At 44.2% G+C, this 16,929-nt stretch overlaps 1 pseudogene; it reads right to left on the bottom strand.

Moving 5' to 3' along the window:
* Positions 1-9,122: 9,122 nt before the first annotated feature.
* On the bottom strand, positions 9,123-10,096 carry LOC102576414 (olfactory receptor 10A7-like; annotated as a pseudogene).
* Between the last annotated feature and the right edge of the window lie 6,833 nt (positions 10,097-16,929).

The following is a 16,929-nucleotide window of genomic DNA, read 5'->3' as shown; positions in this document are numbered from 1 at the left end:
TTGCCTTTTTGCATGCCTCCTATTAAACAGTGATGACACAAATCAAGCTTTCAACGAAAGTGCTGGCATGGCTGGGGAGTGGGAACATGGGAGTGGTAGCTTCACAGAGGTGTGGGGACTATGGTCTTATGCAGGATGGGAAGGGTGGCAAAGGGCCGTCAGATTGGTGGGGGGAAGGGAGGCAGAAACATGGGGATCAGGTGTTAAGCATGACATAGTGAGATGAATGGGAGGGATTGTGGGTTGGCCTGAACCCCCTCCTACATGGTCCTGACTAGAACCTTACCTCAAGGTTCAGGTCTCTGGCCAGGCCAGACAGGCAGGAGGTGTATGCCTGCACTCCATATGTTAGCCTGTGAACTCAGAGGCTGAATGAGGTGTGAAGCAGGGAATTAGCTTAAGCACTCCTCAGCTGAAGGGAAGTTGAAAGGGACACACAGGACAATAGCAACAACATCTCCCCATACAGATGTGCCTTCATGAAAGTACCTTAATCAATAATCACCCAATTCAGTTGAACTTCCCTACCCTACACACCCCCAGTGGGATGTAGGTGCAGGATACACTTCTTGGCCTGCCAGAGGTAAATTGTGTCTGCCTTACTCAGAACCTAGGCATGCACCCCGAGAGCATGCACCCTGCAGCGGTACCTGCTGGGGACTGACTGGCTGGGGAGCAGCTCTTCCAAAAACTATCTGGGGGTTATAGTGGACAGTAATCTGAATATGAGCTAGCAGTGTGCCCTTGTTGCCAAGCAGGCTAATGGCATACTGGGCTGGACTGAGTTCAAACTTACTGGGGGCAGGCAGAGCAAAATGTCTACAAGTTTCATCATGCTGGCTAGGTTCCTGGGACAGGAAGGAGGGAAGCCTCGCTGACATTGTTGTGGGCAGTGACTGGGAGACTGTGTGGGCAGCTGTGGGCTAGAAGTCTGAGGGTTTAGGAGGCTGAGTCCTAAAGAGGCAGGCAGGAAATAAAGGCAAGAAATCAAGGACATAGGCTACCTAGAAGCCTGGGAATGGTTGCTGTGTTGTATTGTTGTAGCTATAATTGCTGTAATTGCTTTATATTGCTTTTTTATAATGAACCTTGTTATGATTTATTTTTCATAATATTTTAATCAGTCATTAGTGTTCTAGAATTAACCATCTATTTTAAATTTCCTATTGCTTAGCATAAATATATTTGACCTATTGGTCTCACGAGTTTAGAACTTAAATTTAGTATAAGAAAAATACTTTTGTAAGGTCTGTGTTATGTCTGGCATGTTTGAAAAGAGGTAATGAAAGAATGAATTACGAATGTATGTAACAATGTGAAGGAAGACAGTCCTCTCACAGCAAGTGAATATAGCCTTGTGTGGTTTAACAGTTAAAGTGTGCAGCGATGTCAACTCAGCAGTTAAAGATTACCAAACACTAAATCATGCCTTCACCCTGATGGTTAAAGACTACAAGAAACAACCCCGCTAAAGATGCAGGCCACAAAGCCAGAAGATCACATCCTGCTGATCCCAGCCTGCCAATGGCTAAAGGAGGATGACCTTCACGCCTGACTCAGCAGAATCCATAGGCTTGTATGGACAGCTATCGGTATAAAGAATGAACACAAAGAAAAGGCTTTGGGTCTGCCCACCTGCAAGAAGGAGTTTTGGGCGCATCCAACAAGATCTGACTCCATTCCTCATGGAGCAACTTTAGAACTTGGTAAAACCTTAACCTTTGCAAGACTATCTAACTATTTGTGTGTGTGATAGTTTCTTTTGTATAAATGAATGAATAAAAGAGTATGTATGGGAACCAGTGAAGCAGAAAACCTTACTGTTCTTTATTCTTTTCATGTTGCATGTTTTATGTTCCAATAAATATGGCATTGTGCCTTGCCCCCTGATAAGATTCCTGCTTGTTTTTAATTCACACTGTTTGCCATGAGCGGACAACAACTGTTCACCCTCATATCTGTCTATATGTCCATAGCAGAGAGGATATAAGAACACCACTTAATTGTAGCTCAGGAGAGCCATGGAGTCCTTGCCCTGGTCATTTCCTGGGTAGGCATGGCAATTGGCAGTGATGACTGTGTAGTCCACACATTGTGTTACCTGCAACATAACTTGTACCTTGGCCATGAAACATGCAGGGACATTTAGATAATCCTGGGACAATCTTCCTTCATGTCTCAGCTGAGATTTACATGTTAAAAGCCCCCCAACACATTCCGGAAAAGTTATGAAGTTGTCCATGTAGGATAAGAAGGCAGTGTCTTCCTCTAATACACCTCAGGGTAAGTCTTATGTTCTTATTTCTCATGCATAAATAAAAACAAGTTAAATATGTTTACTCCCAAATGATAAATAATAATTAATGAAGAACTAAACTATGTATCTAGTTCATAGTTTCACCCATTGCTTTTAGAAAAATAGAATTTTTTTTGAGCTCTATACTTGTTTAGGAATGATTGACAATAAGAAATATTAATAAGATCATTCCCCTAGGGAGATACGCATAAACACTGCCACCTCGACAAATGAACAAAGGCTCCACTCAGAGTCTGCAAAGATTTTCATATACAAGAGTGGATTCTCTGCTTCATGGGGAAGTTTGAAGAAATTAAAGCTGTAGGAGACAATATCCCAAAATTCCCATAAGTACAATTACATTCTGTCTAGTGCTGTTTTCATTTCCACTTCTTGATCCTGTAATTGCATTTCTATGTGTTTTTAAAGGATCTGAAATGGCAAAAAATCAGGCAGGTCACATTATTTTTGGAAAAGTTACACATGCTATACTGGTTTGTAGTAGAGGTATGCAGAGGGTGACATTGTTGGGGGGTGGGCCAACTGTCAGGATTTTAATATTGTGCTGTTAGACAGGAGGGTGTGACACAATTGCACATATACAAACACACAAATCAATTAGGTGCATACAGATGCACACTACCAGCTCAGGCACATGCACATTCAAACCAGCCTAGGCACATGCATACCTATCACCAATTCAAGCACATACACTATACACCCCCAAAAGTTAGACACAGATCACTAATTTGTATACATATATTCACATATATACACATATATATACACACACACACATATATATATGCACACACATACATACATATATATATACACATACATACATATACATACACACATGCATACATACATACACACACACACATACACACATATATACATATATATACGCACACATACACACACACTATATATACACACACACATATATATACATATATTATATATATACACACACATACACACACACACATATATACACACACAAACACATATATGTGTGTGTGTGTGTGTATGTATGTGTGTGTATATGTGTGTGTATATATATAGTGTGTGTGTGTGTGTGTGTGTGTGTGTGTGTATATCTATCTATGTGTGTGTGTGTATATATATATATATATATATATATATATATATATACGTCGACTTTGGGTTAGGGTGCTATGTGACTTTGGTCAGGCCGCAGATGGAGTACTGCGTCCAGAACTTGGCGCCACACTTGGAAAGGGATGTGGCCAGCCTGGAGAGGGTTCAGAGGAGGGCCATCCACTTGGTGAGAGGACAGGAGGACAGGCCCTACGAGGAGAGACTGAAGGACCTGAACCCGTTCAGCCTCAGCAAATGGAGGCTGAGGGGGGGCCTGGTGGCTGCCTACAAACTCATCTGGGGGGATCAACAGCAAATAGACAAAGCCCTTTTCCCAGCACCACCTCGGGTGACAAGGACCATGGTAATAAGCTTGTGGAGAATAGGTTTAGGTTAGAGATCAGAAGGCAATATTTTACAGTTAGGGTGGCCAAAATCTGAAACCAACTTCCCAGGGAAGCGGTCCTCATCCCTACCTTGGGCAAATTCAAGAGAAGGTTGGACAATCACCTGTCCGGGGTCTTGTGAACCCAGCATTCATTCCTGCCTGTGGCAGGGGGTCAGGATACATGATCTGTTCAGGTCCCTCCTGACCCCAGCTACTATGGAACTATGAAACTATGAAACGCAGCCCCTTCTTGGGCCTTGCCTGCCCCGGGGCCGCTCACCCACCAGGGAAAACAGGGCAGTCTTCCAGCAGTCTCTCCCTGGCTCAGCTGTGCTCAACCAGCCACACTGGGCTGCAGGCAGGTCTTCCCAGGCTTTGAGTCTCCACACAAGAAGACCCTCTCTGGTCCTGCCGCCTCAGCGCTCCCAGGCCAGAGAGAACTGTATACTGTATCACTCCCAATTCAGCCTCTGCTGCTGCTTCTGCAGGGCTCTGCCATGGGCTCTCTGAGGGACCACTGTGTTGAAACTCTCTCTCTGGTCTCCAGCCTGTGCTTCTGTCTCACTCTCTCTCTTGTTCCCCCTGGCAGGAAAACTGCTCCCCCCTTTTATCCAAGTCTTTCATCCAATCCCGGACCAGGGCCCTTTCTGGGCTTTTGCTAATGGCTCTATTTCAAAATTTGCTGGGGTTATATCACCCCTCCCACTTCCAACAGGGTTGCCTCCAAACAGCTTCACTTGCCCTCAGAGCCTACAGTGTTCCATCTGGGACAAACTCTCTCTCTCTGCAGGGCAGCCCTTCCCATTCGTTCAGGTGGGTCCAATTTTAGTGCTGATACATTTAACAGTAAGTGTCAGAGTCATAAAATTCCTCAGAATTTCAAATGTGGTCCATATGCTGCGAGTGAACCATGATTATTCCTTGTTATGTTATCAGACATGTGGTGCTCATGCCCTGTCTCAGTGGCTATCAATAGCTGCCTCCAGTCCATACAACACAAAGTGGGTACCTGCTCCTGTTACTGTTGGGGTGGCAAGGGGGGGGGGAATCTAAGGTGGCCAAATGCATTGTCAATCATAGACTAGTCAGTGTACTGTTATCTGTAATACAAGGGTGCCTTTAATAACACTATCTCAAAAGGATACCAGGCTTGGGTGCACTTTTGATGATATTATAAGGATTTCTCTTTTAAAAATGGGGAAAGGCAAAGGACTTGTTAAGGTGCTAGCTTTTGCTGGATCAACTACCTAGTTTGGAGAGAGTTAGACAAGCTTTTGAATGCAAGATATTCTTCATAACCTCTGACATGAAATATTTACATTTTCATGTTATTTTTTAGGAAAAGAAAAAAGTAAAAGAAAAAAAAGAGGGGGAGAAAGAATGAGAAAAGGAAGACTAGAGGTATGAGATACTTTTGAGCAAAATGAAATTGTTAATTTTCCTCCCTATTTATTTGGATGCTACTTATACTGAAATGATATCTTTACCAACAGTTAAGGGAAAAGAAATGCTATGAAAAGAAAAGAACTCTCACTGGTGTTCCCCACATTTGCTTTTTCTTTCATCCTGATGTCTTTGTTTGATTCCTACTTCCTTTATTCTAGATGAAAAAGGAAAGAATGCCAGAAGAAAACCTCTCTGCATTGAGTGAATTCATTCTATTGGGGTTTTCCAACTTTCCACATCTTCAACACTTAATTTTTTCTGTGTTCTTTTCTACTTACATATTCACCTTACCTGGAAACTTTCTCATCAGTTTCCTTACCCGTGTGGATGCAGACCCCCATGTATTTCTTCCTTGGGAGCCTGTCCTTCCTGAAGATCTGGAATCTATGAATCACATCTATGAATTCTCATCTATGAATCTATGAATCTGCTACACAATGGTGAACATCCATAAAATGTTGGCTAGTCTCCTCATGGAGAATAGAAGCATTTCTTTCCTTGGTTTTGCTACACACTCACCAGTTCACACACATACAACCCACCTATACATCCACATAGGTAAGCTCCTAATTTGGATGGTACATTGTGTATGTGTGTGCTTGGGGTACCTGGGATACTTGGGGGAAGGTTCAGGTGAAAGAGAGTCTTAAAGTGTAGGGAGTGAAAGTTGCCAGAACCAGGATTAGAACTGGTGGATAACAGCAAATCTGGCTGAGGAATTTAGGCTTGGGTTTACTTAAGGTAGACTGGGGATGGAAACTGAGGCAGACAGCTGAGATATTGGAGGGGGGAGGGGCAGATAAGTGGTGGCAAGGAGGATACAGCCAGGAAAGAAACTGAGGCAGAAACCTGGTTGCCCAGGGAAAAAGGAAAAAACAGTGTGGATAAGACAGTGGCAAAGAAACAGGGGGGTTGGAGGTAGAGAGGAGTTCAGGACAGGTTTTAGAGATGGCAGTGAGCCTGAAGCAGGAGAGGGAAAAATGAGACAGAAGTTAGAGGGGTGAGGAGCAGAAATTGGAGCAGGGCCAAACCATAGTAAAGCAAAGCCCAACTAAGTGGTCCAAATAACAGTTTTATATAACAGACAACACACCACATAGCACCATGAAGTTATTGGTTTCCACACACACACACACACACACACACACACACTCACAATGGCAGCAGGAGAAAGACTCAGTGGAAGGACTGGAGTCCAGGTTGGGAAGATAAGCAGAGTATAAGTCCTTGGTTGAAGATGGGGTGGGAGGTGATATCTACCTATCCAGGCTGGAAAGGGGTCCTTGTTCAGTTGTCCGGGGGGGGGAGGGAGATATGGCCGGTGCTCATGGAGGGGATTCAGTCTTGGGCATAGGCATTGGCACCAGCACTGCTCCCCTCTCCTTGTTCCTTGTAGCAGACTAATCCCTCCTAACTGGAGGAAAGAGGCTGCATCTCAGGTTCGTGGGGGGTGGAACTTACAGCTCGCCCTCTACCCACTCTTCCATCTTGAAGGCTGCCTTTCTACCACACTTCATGGTGTGCTTCATATCTTTCTTTTCTACAAATATATCAATTTATTTGCGTTCCTATATAAATTTAAAAATGTAGGTGCAATGAAGAAATGTATGAAACTGATAGAAAAAGATCTTTCTCCCTATATAAATTCAAAAAAGTAGGTGTGTGCTGCAAAGGAAAAATGTATACAAACGACTAGAAATAGGTCTTTCCCCCTGTATGAATTCAATAACATAGGTGTGTTGCAATGAAGAAATGTATGAAACTGATAGAAATAGATCTTTCTCCCTATATAAATTAAAAAATGTAGGTGTGGTGCACAGAATAAATATTTATAAAAACAAATATAAATATATCTTTCTTCCTATACAATTTCTATTATGTATGAATGTATGCTGCAAAGCTTTACATGTATAGAAATAAAATATAAATGTATTTGCCTCCCTATATAAATTAAATTCTATAGTAATCCTATCCAATATAATTATAAAATTCAAAAGAATTAATCAATGAATATAATAAAATAAAAGCCTCAAAGAAAAAGGTATTCTAAAACTGAAATCCCTCTTGTTAGCAAGAAGGGAATCCTTTAGAAGATCAGTGCTGCTAGCCATAGTTGTCTGACACTGAGCTGCTGGACCACACACCTCAGTAAGTGACACCAAGGAAGAAAGCAGGGCAGTTCAAACAATGCTGCCTTTTATGATGTTTTTCCATCTCCCCCCCAGAGCACTGGGATTGGAAGAGACCTCAGGGAAGGATGACACTCACTGGCCAGCTACACAGTCAATAATGAGAGCTGTCCTACCCCTCCTCTTCCCCCTCTTCCCCTTCCCTCTTCTTACCTTCTGTTTCCCTGCAGGCAAGCCCAGTATGAGCTTCAAAACTCGAATGTTTAGAAACTTTTGAAACATTTTGACTGGCCTTATTTCATTTCAAGACTGTTTCAAAGCCCTCTGTTTCATTTCAGTTTTCCTATTTCAAGCTTAAAATGAGTCAAAACAGTGTCTAAACAAAACAGCTGGTGAAATTTTGCACAGCCCTACCTGATGTCGAGGGGAGTAAAACCCTATTGGAGAAACTAGGTTGGAGTGTGAGTGGTAGCTGGGGCCGTGAGGGGAATGAGCTGTGAGACCTCTGTGAACAGGGACAGGGTCTATTTGACTGAAACCAACTGTGTAATTGAAAACACTGACTGATCATGCTGGGTGGGCTTTGGCTGCTGCTGACAAAGTGTCGGCAACTCAAGTAAATTCAGGGGAACATGGATGACTTCCTTCTCAGCTAGTGAGATGTGTGTCCTGTTCTGCTGGGAAGAAGAAACATAGCACAAGCACATTGGATCCATCCTGGAGCTCCAGCAGAGGTGGTTTCAATCTGAGCTAAGAACAGCTTGCAGAAATAATATGACATGTAGTGACTTCTGATATTTTCTCTGTAAGAATTTCATTTAATTTTTGGTATCCATTCATTACATTTTTTATTTTAGTAAAAAGGCACATTTGGACATTTGTTGTTTTTTTCCCCCATTTTTTATGAATTTGAGACAAGTTTAATGCCAAGTACCTCACACTAGATGTGGTTGGTTTATGTTTATAGAGATTGATCTTTAGTCAACCTAGAGAGGTTGTGCACTTAATATTGCATAATCCTTTCACACTCAAAGAAACTTCCAAGGGTCTGTATATCACATTCTACCCCGAGCTGTTTTAGGGAAACGGGTCTCACATTTACATCTCATTGTTACTGAAATGATTGGAAGTGATCCAATGTTACATATATGTATTTAAGAACAGAATTTGGTCTGTAGCATTAATACTTTACACCAAACTAAAACTTTCTTCTTAATAGCTGCATCCTGTACCTGGGTAAACTCTCTGGGAAGATATTAAAGATGGCGGAATAAAAAGATAAATATAAGCAGCATGTAAGGAAGGAAGAACAGACGGTGCAGGGAAAATAAATATAAACAATAATTAGTAAAACAAAAATGTATTCTCACTTCCTTAATTTCTTCTTCTTATTATTATTACCATCGATATTGTACAGACATAGCAATGGGACCTAGCTGTAGATTACATTAGTATTTATCAGAGCCAGACAGTGGGTCTTGCAAGCAGAAACTTAAAAATAACCTTTCCAAGACTATCCACAAACATCCTCTAGTGGCTGTTATTGTTTGTTGGAGTTCAAGATGGACAATAGCATTGATTTTTTTCTGAAAGGACTCCACCCTTTTCCAGCAGATGCTACTGTCATTGCAAGGTTACACCACTATAAATCCACTAATTTGGGAATGATGATAATCCTAATGCAGAATCATCATCATCTGCATCAAATCAAAGGCTGGAATAGAAGGAATGTCTAACCTAGAGAGGAAGAACTGGGCTAGAGGCAGTTACAAGAAATCACTTTCTTTATGCAAGCAAGCCTCCTTTTCCCAAGAAGTCTCCAAAAAGCACCTTTCACCTCTTTATTTCCCAAAGTATAAATAATAGGGTTTAGTATGGGTGTGAGGAATGTATATAATAAAGAAAGAAACTTGTTTGTATCTGGAAAGGAGTCTGCCTTGGGCTTCAGATATATAATACAGGCAGAGACATAGAAAAATATTACCACAATGAGGTGTGAAGAGCAGGTGGAGAAGGCTTTCTTTCTGCCCCCAATGGAGGCAATCTTCAGGATAGTGGAGACAATCTGTATGTATGACAGGAAGATCAGCACAAAGGGGAAGGCAATATAGATCAAAGCCAACATGAAGATACACATCTCGATGAGGGAAGTGTCCACACAGGCCAGCTTCAGCAGTGGGAGGATGTCACAGAAGTAATGGTTGATCTGCAGAAGGGTAAAGTGAATACCATGCTTGTGAGAACAAAGGATATTAGTATCCCACTGAGCCAGGACCCTGCTGCCAGCACATTGCATGTCTTCTTGTTCAAAAGTACAGGATAATGCAGGGGACTGCAGATAGCAATATAACGATCATAAACCATTGAGGCCAGGAGAAAACACTCTGACCCTCCGAAGGTAAAAAAGAAATAGTTTTGTGTAGCACAACCAAGGAAAGAAATGCTTCTATCCTCCATGAGAAGACTGGCCAACATTTTAGGGATGTTCACAGTTGTGTAACAGATCTCCAGAAAGGACAGGTTCCCAAGGAAGAAATACATGGGGGTCTGCAGGGCAGCATCCATACCGGTAAGGAAAATGATTAGAAGGTTTCCAGCTAAGGTGAACAAATAAGTAGAAAGGAACAGGGAAAAAAGTAAGTGCTGAAGATGTGGAAAGTTGGAGAACCCCAGTAAAATGAATTCACTCAATGCAGAAAAGTTTCCTTCTGGCATTCTTTCCTTTTTCATCTAGAATAAAGGAAGCAAGAATCAAACACAGACTTCAGGATGAAAGAAAAAGCAAAGTTGGAAACACCAGTGAGAGTTCTTTTCTTTCCATAGCTTTTCTTTTCCCTTAACTGTTGATAAGATATCGTATCAGTATAAGTAGCATCTAAATAAATAGGTAGGAAAATTAACAATTTCATTTTGCTCAAAAATCTCTCTTGTACCTCTAGTCTCCCTTTTCTCATTTTTTCTCTCCCACTTTTTTTTTTTAACTTTTTTCTGTTCCCTAAAAAGAACATGAAAAATGCAAATATGTCAGGTCAGAGGTTATGAAGAATATGTTGCATTCAAAAGCTTGTCTAACTCTCTCCAAACTATGTAGTTGATCCAGCAAAAGATAGCACCCTAACAAGTCCTTTGGCTTTCCTCATTTTTTAAATAGAAACCCTTATACTATCATCAAAAGTGCACCCAAGCCTGGTATCCTTTTGAGATAGTGTTATTAAAGGCACCCTTGTATTACAGATAACAGTACACTGAGCTAGTCTATGATTGACAATGCACTTGGCCATCTCAGATTCCCCCCAGCCACCCCGACGCTAACAGGAGCAGGTACCCACTTTGTGTTGTATGGACTGGAGATAGCTATTGGCAGTCACTGAGACAGGGCATGAACACACATGTCTGCAAACATAACATGGAATTATCATGGTTCACTCACAGCATATGGACCACATTTGTAATTTTGAGGAGTTTCATGACTCTGACACTTATTGTTAAAAATCAGAAGAGGCCAGAACATTTCTGTTTAAAAGATATTTTGCGAAATTAAGGGAGTTCGTAAAGTTGTCATGTAAATGGTTCTGAGCTCACTCTAAGGGGTTTTGATGATTTCTGATCAGAAAAGGAAAGAGAATCAGTGAAAAAAGGAAGGGGTACACTTCAGTCTCAATGCGGAGACCCGGGGTGTCTCTAAACTAGTCTGGTCCCTGGGAGCAGCATACCCATGGCAGGACAGATCTCAGCATAAGCATATTTACTTAGCTTCTCAGGTAGCTTTGCAGCTTGAACTGCATACTTTGAAGCTAGGTTACACATGCATCACTAGCTGCAGTCATGTCAGGGGCTGCAGTGAACATACCTCTACCTGAAAAGAAGTAGAACATTGAATTTAGAATATGGAGATTACTTCCAAAAAAAAAAAAAATGTTCAGAGATAAGTTAATTTTGCATCAGTTTTCGTATATTTTTGTGAACTGCAGATCAGAAAACAGTTCAGGGGATGGCAAAATATATTTGTGCAGTAGAAATGTCACCTTCTGCATACCTCTACTACAAACCAGTATAGCATGTGTGACTTTTCCAAAAATAATGAGACATGCCTTGTTTTTTGCCATTTCAGAACCTTTAAAAATCCATAGAAATGCAATCGCAGGATCAAGAATTGGAAATGAAAACAGCACTAGACAGAATGTAATTGTACTTACGGATGTTTAGGGATATTGTCTTCTACAGCTTTAATTTCTTCAAACTTCCTCATGAAGCAGAGAATCCACTCTTGCATATGAAAATCTTTGCAGACTCTGAGTGGAGCCTTTGTTCATTTGTCGAGGTGGCAGTGTTTATGGGCATCTCCCTCGGGGAACGATCTTATTAGCATTTCTTATTGTCAATCATTCCTAAACAAGTATAGAGTTCAAAAACAGTTCTATTTTTCTAAAAGCAATGGGTGAAACTATGAACTAGATACATAGTTTAGTTCTTCGTTAATTATTATTTATCATTTGGGAGTAAACATATTTAACTTGTTTTTATTTATGCATGAGAAATAAGAACATAAGACTTACCCTGAGGTGTATTAGAGGAAGACACTGCCTTCTTATCCTACATGGACAACTTCATAACTTTTCCGGAATGTGTTGGGGGGCTTTTAACATGTAAATCTCAGCTGAGACATGAAGGAAGATTGTCCCAGGATTATCTAAATGTCCCTGCATGTTTCATGGCCAAGGTACAAGTTATGTTGCAGGTAACACAATGTGTGGACTACACAGTCATCACTGCCAATTGCCATGCCTACCCAGGAAATGACCAGGGCAAGGACTCCATGGCTCTCCTGAGCTACAATTAAGTGGTGTTCTTATATCCTCTCTGCTATGGACATATAGACAGATATGAGGGTGAACAGTTGTTGTCCGCTCATGGCAAACAGTGTGAATTAAAAACAAGCAGGAATCTTATCAGGGGGCAAGGCACAATGCCATATTTATTGGAACATAAAACATGCAACATGAAAAGAATAAAGAACAGTAAGGTTTTCTGCTTCACTGGTTCCCATACATACTCTTTTATTCATTCATTTATACAAAAGAAACTATCACACACACAAATAGTTAGATAGTCTTGCAAAGGTTAAGGTTTTACCAAGTTCTAAAGTTGCTCCATGAGGAATGGAGTCAGATCTTGTTGGATGCGCCCAAAACTCCTTCTTGCAGGTGGGCAGACCCAAAGCCTTTTCTTTGTGTTCATTCTTTATACCGATAGCTGTCCATACAAGCCTATGGATTCTGCTGAGTCAGGCGTGAAGGTCATCCTCCTTTAGCCATTGGCAGGCTGGGATCAGCAGGATGTGATCTTCTGGCTTTGTGGCCTGCATCTTTAGCGGGGTTGTTTCTTGTAGTCTTTAACCATCAGGGTGAAGGCATGATTTAGTGTTTGGTAATCTTTAACTGCTGAGTTGACATCGCTGCACACTTTAACTGTTAAACCACACAAGGCTATATTCACTTGCTGTGAGAGGACTGTCTTCCTTCACATTGTTACATACATTCGTAATTCATTCTTTCATTACCTCTTTTCAAACATGCCAGACATAACACAGACCTTACAAAAGTATTTTTCTTATACTAAATTTAAGTTCTAAACTCGTGAGACCAATAGGTCAAATATATTTATGCTAAGCAATAGGAAATTTAAAATAGATGGTTAATTCTAGAACACTAATGACTGATTAAAATATTATGAAAAATAAATCATAACAAGGTTCATTATAAAAAAGCAATATAAAGCAATTACAGCAATTATAGCTACAACAATACAACACAGCAACCATTCCCAGGCTTCTAGGTAGCCTATGTCCTTGATTTCTTGCCTTTATTTCCTGCCTGCCTCTTTAGGACTCAGCCTCCTAAACCCTCAGACTTCTAGCCCACAGCTGCCCACACAGTCTCCCAGTCACTGCCCACAACAATGTCAGCGAGGCTTCCCTCCTTCCTGTCCCAGGAACCTAGCCAGCATGATGAAACTTGTAGACATTTTGCTCTGCCTGCCCCCAGTAAGTTTGAACTCAGTCCAGCCCAGTATGCCATTAGCCTGCTTGGCAACAAGGGCACACTGCTAGCTCATATTCAGATTACTGTCCACTATAACCCCCAGATAGTTTTTGGAAGAGCTGCTCCCCAGCCAGTCAGTCCCCAGCAGGTACCGCTGCAGGGTGCATGCTCTCGGGGTGCATGCCTAGGTTCTGAGTAAGGCAGACACAATTTACCTCTGGCAGGCCAAGAAGTGTATCCTGCACCTACATCCCACTGGGGGTGTGTAGGGTAGGGAAGTTCAACTGAATTGGGTGATTATTGATTAAGGTACTTTCATGAAGGCACATCTGTATGGGGAGATGTTGTTGCTATTGTCCTGTGTGTCCCTTTCAACTTCCCTTCAGCTGAGGAGTGCTTAAGCTAATTCCCTGCTTCACACCTCATTCAGCCTCTGAGTTCACAGGCTAACATATGGAGTGCAGGCATACACCTCCTGCCTGTCTGGCCTGGCCAGAGACCTGAACCTTGAGGTAAGGTTCTAGTCAGGACCATGTAGGAGGGGGTTCAGGCCAACCCACAATCCCTCCCATTCATCTCACTATGTCATGCTTAACACCTGATCCCCATGTTTCTGCCTCCCTTCCCCCCACCAATCTGACGGCCCTTTGCCACCCTTCCCATCCTGCATAAGACCATAGTCCCCACACCTCTGTGAAGCTACCACTCCCATGTTCCCACTCCCCAGCCATGCCAGCACTTTCGTTGAAAGCTTGATTTGTGTCATCACTGTTTAATAGGAGGCATGCAAAAAGGCAAAATGAACACAGGGGCTTTCCACCCCACCAACCTCTCCTTACTTTGTACTGCAACCCTGCCCTCCCCCTGGAATCTCTTAAAGTGACCTTTCAATACTCACACACTGCCCTGTGGTTTGACTCTGAGCTGCTCGACCTCTGAGGCATTGGGGCAGGCTGCTTGCCTCTTGTCTTTCCCTGCCCAGACCATAACAATAGTCTCCCCCTTTGACCCTGCAGATGCAGGCAGAGACTGTGAAGCAGGGCATGTAACAGTTACTAGGGCTGTGCAAAGCTTTGGGTGGTGAGTCGATTCGGAGGAGATTTGGCCCGATTCGGTGGCTGAATCTCCGACTCTGAATCGAATCAGGGGACCTAGTAAAAGGTCTGAATTGATTCAATGCTCTCCAAATATTCGGAAAAGATTCAGAGAGCTTTGATGATTCAGACAGTCCCCGGTGGCTGCAGGAGAGAGCTGCAGCTGGACTCTGAGCTGGTAAGTAATAGGGGCAGAGGAGGGCAGCTGGTTGAGGGGACCATGGGGGGACCCCTGCCAGGCCCCCCACTCCCCCAGCCCTCCGGAACCCTGATCCACCAGGCCCCCATGGGTGTCCTGCCTGCCCCAGCTCCCCGCCCTTTAAAGAAAAGCCCCGGTGCTGACCGTATGCTGCCAGGCAGGGAATGATCCCCACTGCCCCCACTGGCCCACACTGCATAGGGGGGTTCTGAATGAGCTCCCTGACCCCCCTTGTTCCCCGTTCCCCCCCACAGGTGCCTGACTAGGGCCAGCTCTGGCCCTTTAAGAAAATAAAATGTAGAAAAGCCCTAGGACTCATTCCTCCTGGAGTGGCCTCAGGGATTCAGGGGCCCATAAAGAGCCCCTCACATGGTGCAAGGCAGCAGGGGGCAGCAAGTATTGCACCCCCTGCCCCAGCAAGAACAGTGAATGTGGGGGTTTTCTTGGGGGGGGGAGGTTCTTTAAGGGCCAGATCTGGCCTGGGTGAGGCACCCGTGGGGGGGATAGCGGAGTGAGTGGGGGGATGGGGGACTTGTGCAGAGCCCCCCATGCAGCTGGGGCCAGCAGGGATCACCCCCCACCTGGCATCATCCACTGAGTTGGGGCTTTTTTTTTTTCAAAGTGCGGGGAGCTTGGGTGGGCAGGGCAGCTATTGCTTGGCTGCGGGGGGGGGGGGGGGGGGGGGGGGGCTGCCTGATTCAGAGATTCAGAGATTTGGCAGCAGCCAAATCTCCAAATCAGATTTGGCTGAATCAGTTCTGGACAGTGATTCAAATCACCAAATCAAATCCCTGTCCCCCGAATCGGCTGAATATGAATCGTAAGTGAACACTAGCCACTTTGCACAAGCTTAACATTCACCTGCATCCAGATGGACCCTTAGCAGTCTCCAGTGAGCCTTAAGACACACAAATATACAATCCATGACCATGTGGCAGTTGCTAAGGCAGTAGTTAAATAATGTTTATATGGTTATCCTAGTAATTGGTAACCGGCCTCTATGTGAACAGGACAGGACAGTAGGACTGTGCAAATAGAGAATTATTCAATTCAGATTCAGATTTGGTCAATTCAGAGGGCAGTGTTTCAATTCTTAGATTTGTATCATTGTCCTGAATTGATTCAGCCAAATCAACTTTGGAAGATTTGGTGCTGATTCGGACAGATTCTATGATTTGAATCAGCTGGGGAAAGGCAGGTACAGCCCGGCAGCTCATCCAGATGTGCCTGCCTCTCCCTGGGCAGGGAGCCATGGGAGGAGCCCCCATGGCTGTCCTGCTTGGTCCCATCCCCAGCCCATCCTGAGCCTAGTCCCAGCACTTAAAAAAACAGACAAAAAAACAAACCTCCAAACTCACTGGCTGCAAGAGTGGCAATGGGGTCCTCTCTTTGGGGTTCGCTGTTCATGGAAGAGCCACCCACTGTTTGAGGAAGTGGGGGGAAGCGGGGATTGCCTCCCCTGCTTGGCACTCATGCAGCAGCTGCCCCATGGCACACGTGATGCGCAGCTCAGCAGGGTTCCACAAGCTGCCTGGGAGCTGGGGCTGCTGGGGCTGAGTACTGCCAGGCTCCAGAGGACTGCTAGATCCACCCCAGCCCCCAGACAGCGCGTGGCGCCAAGCCAAGCCATGCTTCACCTGCACAATGCGACAGCTGCTGCATGGGTGGCAGATTCCGGGGGGGGGGGGATCCCCACTGCCCCCCACTGCCCTGCACTTCATGGTGGGGCTCTGCCATGAGCATCCAGAGGCTCCAATCACCTCTCCTGCAGCAGGTGACTGCAGAGCTTTAAAAAAAAAAAAGAATAAAGCCCCACACTCACTGGATGCAGGAGTGGGGATTGGGACCTCTGGGTTCTCATGTCAGAGTCCCCCCATGCAGCACAGGGTAGTGGGGGGCAGCGGGGGTTGCAACCCTGCCTGGCACCCATGCAGCAGCAGCCCCATGACAGAGGTGCAGCACAGCGTGGCAGGGCACCCCATGCTGCCTGGGAGGTGGGGCCACTGTAGCTGAGTGCTGCCGGGCTCCAGGTGACTGTTGGAGCTGCCCCAGCTCCTAGAGAGGCCGGGGGGGGGGGGTGGTCTGTGAGGTAAGGGAGTTCCATCCAACCCCACTCCCCTCACTTTAACTCTGGCCATTCAAAAGCAGCTGGCTCTGTGTTGGCTGCTCCCTCCCTTTTGACATTCCTCCCCAACTAACAGCCCCATCCCTGAGTGAAAGATTAATGTT

This window comes from Alligator mississippiensis, chromosome 7, assembly GCF_030867095.1.
Source record: "Alligator mississippiensis isolate rAllMis1 chromosome 7, rAllMis1, whole genome shotgun sequence".
Taxonomy (NCBI): domain Eukaryota; kingdom Metazoa; phylum Chordata; order Crocodylia; family Alligatoridae; genus Alligator; species Alligator mississippiensis.
This window is presented reverse-complemented; position numbering and strand designations above follow the sequence as displayed.